The sequence below is a fragment of the Adiantum capillus-veneris genome, chromosome 18 (genome assembly GCF_014529385.1).
Source record: "Adiantum capillus-veneris isolate H3 chromosome 18, ASM1452938v2, whole genome shotgun sequence".
NCBI classification, from domain to species: domain Eukaryota; kingdom Viridiplantae; phylum Streptophyta; class Polypodiopsida; order Polypodiales; family Pteridaceae; genus Adiantum; species Adiantum capillus-veneris.
The window spans coordinates 111,828,244-111,837,590 of record NC_140948.1 but is presented as its reverse complement, the minus strand read 5'-3'; positions in this window follow the sequence as shown (position 1 = coordinate 111,837,590).

The window sequence follows — 9,347 nt, the reverse complement described above, 5'->3', positions numbered from 1 at the left end:
CTAGGTCTCCCTTGTAGAGCATCTATCACCATCTCCAACTCTCTAGCCTTAGCACTGCTGCTAAGTGCTGTTGATCGCATTTTCTCTGTCATTTCTTGCATCTGCTTGGCATATTCGTTTACTTGGAGAATTACTTCATTATTTGTCTACCAGTCTTCAGGTTTTGTGAGCTGCCTAGATGTTTCAGCAGTCTCTTGTGGCTCCTTGGGTGGGACTGTGGCGGCTATTTGTGGTAACGGTCGGGGTTCTACCTCTCTTTGTGGTTGTGTGGTTGCTTCGGCCGTTTCCTGCTGGGTGGTGGTAGACGGGGTGGTTTCTGTTTCTTGTGCCTTTGGTTGCTCAAAACTAGCAATCTCTTGTGGTTTAGGACTTGCTACCTTTTGTAGTTCTGGCTCTTTTGCTTTGCCTTGCTTGGAAGTAGTTGTTGTCTGTTGTTCAAATCCTGCTACTTCTTGCGGTTCAAGCTCATTTTCCTTGGTTTGCTCTCCCTCAGTTGGTCTGTTGGTGAAGGTGGAGGCTTGGCATGGGGTGGTCTTGTTGTTTCGTAGCAGGTGAGGTAGGTTTACGAGACATCTCTTCTTGATCGTACTCTGTCTCTCCTTGTGCTATTGCCTCTTCTGCTTCGCCGCATCTTCCCTTGCTTTTCTTTCCGCTTCTTGAGCTTCTTTTTGCTTCAAGGCTTTTGCTTCCTGGTACATGCGTTCAAGAGAATCCTTGGGATCTTTTGGTTCTCTCCTGGTAGGATTCTTGGTTCGGGGGCCTTTCATATCCCTTGGAAACCACTGTGTTGGGTCCTCTCCTGCAGCTTGGTGGCTTCTTTCTAGTTCTCTTTTTCCCATTCAAACCTCGCTTTCTTTTGGTGAGGTTCTTTCTGATGTGCAGCCACTACCTTCTTCTTCATCTCCTCTCTTCTGGCTCTCTTCTCTTCATTGTCTGAGCTTTCATTGCTACATGCTTCATGAGAGCTTTCTTCAGACTCCTCATCATATTTGTAAACTCTTTTTGTCGACCTTGTGGTTCTTGGAGATGGCTGTGCTGACACTATCCATGTGTTTTGATTAGGGGCAGGTGGCAAATTGTCTACCATGCTGATAGCATGGTATGCTATTCTTGTGAGTACCTCAGGTGCTCCTAGATAGGTTTATTTTTCCCTCTTTCTTGGTACCTTTCAACGTGGATAACACATACTGTGTGTGATAAATGGGTTTCCTGGTTGTCGAGTTCAACACTTGTGTGAAGGTAGTCGCAATTGCATGATTAGGTGTTGTGTACCTTGGCGGTCCCTTTGCTAGAAAGTGGAAATGTTGGTGATATAACCGTGTTGGTTCTTCCACTTGCTTCTGGATGAGATCAGCAAATGTTGCCGCAACAGTCTCCTTGGTGAAGGTACTTGCTGTCTTTCTGTCTCTAGCTCTCATTGTCATTCCCTTTGTTGGCAACTTGAGAGCCTCGGCCACAACTTCTTTCGTTATCACCACTTCTACCTTCTGCCCTTGCTGGTCAGTAATCTGGGCTGTACCATCTTCTTCTATTGTAGACAAAAGCTCATAGGCTTTCTAAAAATCTACACCACATGGCTCTTGGTCCTAGAATTCTCTGAGTCCAAGCCTTCTGTTAGCTTCTCTCGTTTTGGGTTTTGCGACAAATCATAGACCTCTTTTGGCAACAGCTGTAGTTCTACCTGATGTCCTTCTTCACTTTTAAATCTACCTGTAAAAACTATGGTGTTGTTTTCTTCAAGCTGCTCCTTGGATATGTATGTTGCCTTGGCTGTCTTTACTGAATTGGGGTCCAGTTGGTATGGTGGTAGCTCTTGCAGCTTCTCTTTTTGGGATACCCTCTTCTTGGCCTTTTCCCGCAGCTTGCATGGCTCATGTTAAGTGAATAGAGTGCCAAACTTAGAAAATTTGGCAGATTCCGCTCTGAAATGTCTTGCAGTCTGAATTGCTAACAAATCGAGTCCAATTTGCTTCAAATCAATTTTTGAACATGCATAGATGCATAAAAACATGTAAATATCAAAATCATGAAGTCCAAACAAAAATTTGAAACAAAAGTAAATAATCGCGATTATTTACAACTGATAATTTTTTTCAACTTTTTGCAATTTTGGCATCATGGTCTTGGAATACATATCAATTAGATACTCTGAGTGAAGTGTGGGCTCATTTGAGTGCACAGGGTGAGAATGGTGTCAAATTTAGGCTTTCAGTCTCTGAAAAAGTAGATATAAAGGAATTTTGAGATTTTGAGCTCCAAATTTGTTCAAACTTGGTTAGTGGGCTTAGGACATCATGTGCTTTGGTCCCATGAAAGCAAAGTTGCAATTTTCTTCCATCTTGACAAAAAAGTAAATAATCGCGAATATTAATTTTTCATCAAAATGAACATTTTTTGGTGCAACTTGATTCTAGGCATGATGTAGACCCTGTGTGTGAGATATGAGGTGATTTGGATCAAAAAATGTGTCTGATAACTCAAAAAATTGGTTTGAAAGGACTTCTTTGCGTTTTCTGGCATTTTTCCAAGTTATCATTGATCATTTTGACTCATACTTGAAATGTGGCATGTAATAAGTGAGGTGATTTGGATCAAAAAATGTGTCTGATAACTCAAAAATTGGTTTGAAAGGACTTCTTTGCGTTTTCTGGCATTTTTCCAAGTTATCATTGATCATTTTGACTCATACTTGAAATGTGGCATGTAATAAGTGTGTACAAGTGATGGGTGAGGTGATGGTACCATTTTCAAGCCGAAATATTACAAAAGTAAATAATCGCGATTATTTACATCAGTCAACTTTTTTTTTGCAAAACTTAAAAAGTTTGACCTAAACATATTCTATACACCTAAAACAAGTCCTAAATTGAATTTGGTAAAGTTTTGTGCTGTCGCCATCACTTCGTGCTTTGTTGACTCTATAATCACCGATTTTTGTGACTACATGGCCTGTGGAGTTGGTTAGTCACTTTTGAGTCTATGGACTTGTTCGCTACATAGTCCTAAAGCAACTCATCCAATTTTGGCCCATTTGGAGTCAATTTGACTTCGCTTGTCAAATTTGACGCTTTGTAGCCTTTGAGCGGTTTTCTGTTTTTCGAGGGCTTGCTTTGATTGATTTTATGAAACCAACCATATACATTGTGTATAGACCCAATCTATAAGATATCTGTGGAGTCAGAGGGTTGGCATTTTTGCTCGTTGACAAGCATCACACCTTTGAACATATTCTTTGGCATCAACAAAAAGTGTTGGCCACCATATGCTTGCCATTAAGATTGCTCTTGCGGTGGTCTTACTAGAAAAGTGACCTCCAGCTAATCCAACATGTGCTTGTTCTATAATGGGAATATATTTGTCTTTATTTGCACAAAGACACAAATGTTGATCTTTACCTCTCCAATACAATTGGTTTCCAATGAGAGCATAGTCTCTTGCTTCTGTTTCAATTGCTCTTTGGCGGTGTTTACTCATATCCTCAGAAAATGTTCGGCTTGAAAAGTGAGGAACTAAACAGTTACTCCACTTAGGAACATGCGACATTTGGAACAATGTTACATGAGGCATGGGTACATTGAGGACATTTTTTCACAAAAGAATGAACGTCACTCCTCATAGTTGGCCAAAATACTCCAAGTCTCAAGATCCGTCTCATAGTTTGATCTTTTGCAAAGTGAAGTCCTACTATGGTACTATGTGCTTGACTTAGGTATTGGTTTTTCTCCTCACGATTAATGCATAAAAGCAATATTCCATCCCGATTTCTTTTGTATAGCCTTCCAGCTAGTAATTGATACATAGCCGATTGCTCAATTAATCCGATTGTAATAGGAAGTGGTATTTGCGAATCCACTTGGGCTATGGTCATCAATGATACCACGTTTTCCGACCATCGAGGTATCATTTCAACGGAGAACAAATATGCATCTGGTAGATCATCATCTACTCCTTTGGGTGGTTCCCCTGAAACAATCTTTGACAAATGATCTGCTCTTTGATGAGTGGTGCCCTTTTTCACAACTATAGTGAAATCAAATTCTAGAAGAATGATGAACCATCTCACTATTCGTCCTGTGTTGCATGGCTTGTTGACCAAGCACAATAGGGCTTTGTGGTCCAAAAAGAACACAAATTTGTTTGCTAATAGGTAATGTCTATACTTTTTTACGGCATAGATCATTCCTAGTCCTTCCCTTTCGGTGGTGGTATAGTTCTTTTCTGCTATATTCAACTGTCGGCTAGCATAAGAAATAGAAAAATCAAATTTTCCATCTCCTGATTGAGCTAGTATACATCCGAAGAAAAAATTGGAAGCATCTACATGTATGTGGAATATCTTATTCCAATCTGGCTCTTTCAATATTGGAGCTGAAGCGAGAGCTTGCTTAAGCTTCATGAAGGATTCTTCACACGCCTCAGTCCATTCAAAGTGTGTAATCAAGCTATACATGGGTTTTGCAATTCTAGCATACATGTAAATGAAACGTCTGTAATATCCACAATGTCCCATGAAGGCTTGAACTCCCTTGACTATTGTCAGTCTAGACAAATCAACAATAACATGAATTTTATCCATATCAGTAGCTATGCCATTTTTAGACACTATATGTCAAGAATTTTTCCTTGTCTACCCATAAATGTGCACTTTTCAGGATTTAAGCAAATCCTATAAAGTTTACATTTTTCGAATACCTTTTTGAGGTGTTCAAAATGATTAGCCCAAATTGATGAATGTACACATAGATCATCCATATATACTTCCAAGAAATTCCTAAGATATTCTTTAAAAGCATGGCTCATCAATCTTTGAAAGGTGGCAGGAGCATTAGTTAACCCAAAAGGAATAACCCGATAGGCAAAAATACCCCATTCAGTTGCAAAAGCACTTTTATGCTAATCTTTGGGATCAACCAAAAGTTGATTGTATCCCCAAAAGCCATCTAAAAAACTGTAAGCTTCTTTTCCTACAAATCATTCTAAAACATGCTCAGTGATTGGAAGAGGAACGTTGTCTCTAATGGTAGCTGCATTCACTTTCTTGAGATGACGCACACTCGTAATTTTCCATTTTTCTTGGGTACTATCATAATTGGAAAAACCCAATCTGTGTGTTCAATTTCATAAATGAATTTGGCTTCCTTTACTTTTTGAATTCTTCTTTGATCTTTCTGGGAAATGTTTCATTATATGTGTATGGACTTTGTCTACTTGGTGTCGCATAATCTCTCATGAGTATGGTATGTTGACAGATTTTTGGATCAACACCCTTGAGATCCTTATAAAACCAAGCAAAGATATCTCGGTATTCTTTCAGTAAGCTTAACAAAATCTCTTCTTCTTATTCCATAAGGTCATTTGCAATGTAGGCTGGTCTAGGCTCTTCTCTTGGTTTGAACAGATCTATCCTTTTTGCGTTTTCAGGTCCTTCATAGGACTCGCCCTATTTTCGTAGTTCCCTGACAGGTTGTTCGACTAGGATTTTTCGGTCTTGGAGAGTATATTTCTTGTAATGAGATGGAATGCTCATTACTTCTTTACCATCCTCTTCTGTGGTTTCCATTTCAGTTGTGTATATCTCCTTTAGAGCTTTTTCCAACTCTTAATATTTATTCCTTCGCTCAACTCGTGTCATGGTTGAAACCTTGTCCTGGTTTTTAGGTTTTACTTGGGTTTCCTTTCTTGTTTTTCTCAATGTTTTTGACACTTTGGATTTTCGTTTAAAGGATATCTACCAGTGATTTTGTCCTTGACACAATCATGTGCATCTATCTGCATCAGGAACTTTGTTCTACTGGAGACTGATGGCATAGGTCTAGCTTTCAAGTTTTGGTATCTCTTTTTCTTCTATACCATTTCTGTCTTCTCGGTTTCTGGTTTGAAAATTCAAAAAACTTTTCCTCCCATCCTTTCATGAGTAGCTTAGCTCTCAATGTTCTTTTTCGGATCCCGAATCATCTTAGGTAGCTAAGTGTTCTTCTAACTCATTGGTTGCATCATAGTAGAGGTCTGAAAATTGTCGAGCTTTCATCGAGTCCTTGGATTCGTGGATTTTATCTTCATTGTGGAGGGTTGAGATCATTTGTATGGGAATTATGTCATAGCCGTCGTCATTGCAAAATTGAGTAGGCATACACGTATTTACACATACATCCATTGCCACTAAAGTTTGAGTCCACTCAAATGGCTCAAACAAATGCTCTGGAAAGGGTTCAGGTACATAGGCTTCATCTTTGCAATCCCTTTCTAAGATAAATTCTTCTCATTTTAAGCTCCCATTTTCTGAGGCTGCACACATCCAAATAGGTTTGTCTTTGTTCAACCAAGATGGACGTTTAGTTTTCTCCGATCGAATTCTTGTATGGGTGTTCTCATGATATCTCTATAAGTGTGATCTTTTAGATTAACCCTTCTTATTGATCCCACTTGCTTCAAGTACAGATAATTATTTCTCCAATCTTGGATGAGTTGTACTTGTTGCATGAAAGGTCTTCCCAATATGATTTCGTAATTGAGTTTCTTTCCAAAGTCTACTATGGCAAAAGTGTGTTGATATTCAATCCGACAGGTTTTAACTATCACTTTTTCAAGCAGTCTTAAAGATCTTTTGATGTGTCCATTAGCCAATTGCAATTTCATTTTAGTTTGTCTAATGGCTGGTTGCCCCCATGATTCCCATACTGCTTTTGTGGCTATGGCTATGCCTGCCCCACTATCCATTATTGCCATGGTTTCTATATCATTATACCTCACTGGAAGGGTCGTGTTTCCTTCTTCCCCTTTGTAGTATTCTCCAACTTTGTTCATTGGACATATTGAATCTCTTTGTTATCCATTTCGTGTTTCAATTTTCCCAAAAAAGTTTCGATTAAACTTGTTATTCCCACCTTCTCTAGAGTTTTCTGTAAATTATTCCATAGATATGGTCTGATTTTCAACAATTCTCCTAAAGTAAGAGTGCATTAAATGGGTGTAGACATGATTGAATGAACGTTGTCTACTTCTAGGATCTGTTTTGCTCTTTTCGCGTGGTTTTACACACTATGGATTCATCTTCATTATCTCCCAAGTAAGAGGGTAGTGTTTTCAAGGTCAATAGTTTAGACATTCCTGAAGCTTCAGATCCGCAAACCCCATACAAGGATTGTACATCCATGTCCATATTAGGAGGTAGGTTGTCTAACCAAAATTCCTCTATGGGAGTTGACTTTAGAGTTAGACTCCCTCATTGATCTCTCTCATTTTTTCCCATAAGTAACCTGGCCAGTCTTCTTCAACGAATGGAATTCCGTCTAAGGAATCTTCGTTGTCCGGCACTATAAGTTCTAGCTCTTTTATTTCAAGGTGGGGTTCTACCACCACTTTGGATTTTTCTTTATTGGTTCCTGCCCACAAGCTCCTCAGGTTTTTCCATACTCTCGAGCTTGGGTTTTTGTTTTTCCAGCATCTCTTGCGTGATTCTTACCAAATTTGATAAGCTTTAAGGTTAGCTGCTTCCATGTCTGGAGAAGGATAGTTTTTCCATTTGTTTTCCATGTCTTGGCCTGCTTTAAGTCCCACTTGGTAAGCTTCCAAGGCTGCATTAATAGGCTCAAAAAATTTGTCAACAAATTTGATCCTCCAAATTTCACAGTGGTTTCCTTGATTTCACTTCCAGTTTCTTTTACTTTTTCCTGGAATATTTTCTTTGCTTTCTCCTCGATTTCAGCCCTTTGTTTTGTTTGCCAATGACATTGGTGCTCATTTTGGTAACAATGATTGTGGATGATGCGCTCTAGTGCATACCACTTTCTTGGTCCAGTTTATCATTCCACTTGTAGTACTCTTTATTTAGAAATCTAGTATGGTATCTTTCTAGAGTTGTACCTTGTTTCATTGATCTGTAGTACATATTTAACTTTTATGTTATTGAATAAATTTTTGTTTGTAATTGAAACCTTCTCAGCGGTCCAAGGTTGCACAATTGCCATATTTTTACCATAAGGCTCATTTGTGACCCCAATGCAAAAATGGCTATAAGGCAACCCTGGACCTATGAGATGTGATCCGATTCCCATGAAACTTTGCAAGGGTGAGAGATATGGTCCATTACCCACCCCTACAAGTTTTCATGGCTATTTGAAGCCTTCTCATCAGTCCAAGGTTGCACAATCACCATATTTCGGTTGTAGGGACCCTTATGGCCAAAATTGACCATTGTGCAGTCCTAGCCCACTAGGCATGATCCGATGCCCATGAAACTTTGCAAGGATGGGAGATATGGCCCATACCTCACCCCTAGAAATTCTCATAGCTATCTAAAATTATCTTGTCGGTCTAGGGTTACACAATCACCATATCGTTGCATAGGACCCCAAATGACCCCAAAGTAAAAAATATGGCCATTGTGCAACCTTAAACCCACAAGACATGATCCAATAACAATGAAACTTTGCAAGGGTGAGTAGGGTGTATACCCCACCCTTGCAAAGTTTCATAGTGTTTTGAAACCGTTTTGTCGGTCCAAGGTTGCACAATGTGGCCAATTTTGTTCAATGGGCTCATTTGTGACCCTGTGAGACAGACCTAAAAGATCTTCAATTGACACATGTTATTATTTGTGACTACTTTTATTGTCAAAGTCAATGCTGTAAAAGTGTACATTTGGAGAGAGAATGTGTGAGAGAGATAGAGAGAGATGCTCAAAACCAACCAACTTGGCAATGAATTTGATGATTATACAATAAAGCCTGTATATACCTACTTGGAGGCCCTTAAGTACCTCCCTCAATAAATTGCTTGACCCAGTGCCATGTCAAATAAGTTAAAAAAATTACCTAAAGATAAAGTGATAAATATTAGGATTTCATTGGAAAATCACTTGAGATGCATAAACTTTAACACCCATTGCAAATCTTATAGTGAATATATGTAGGAAGACCAAATCAATGTAGAAGCTAACATGGACACACCAACAGAGGACTTGAATTGGATACACCTTGGATTTGCAACTACTAACATGCTACCAAAAAGAATGCATCTTGAGAACCGATTGCCTCATAAAAAGTTGAACTGTAGACCACACTACATCCAAGAATCCCCTTTTGTAAACCATCATGTCCAGGAATTTTTAAGATAATGAACTTTGGAACACACCTTCTCCATAATCCACCATTGATAATGGAGTGTCTTGTAGCACATCCATAGTGTTTTGTATACGTCATGTTGACACACATGTCCAAATCAAGTATTGGGAGCTCTATTTTCCCCTCTTTGTCACTCATGTGCCTCTCTTCGGTTGACGCATGTTGCAACAAACACCACCCTCTCTTTGGAATTGAGTCCATTGTAGTCGCCATCATGTGTGCCAT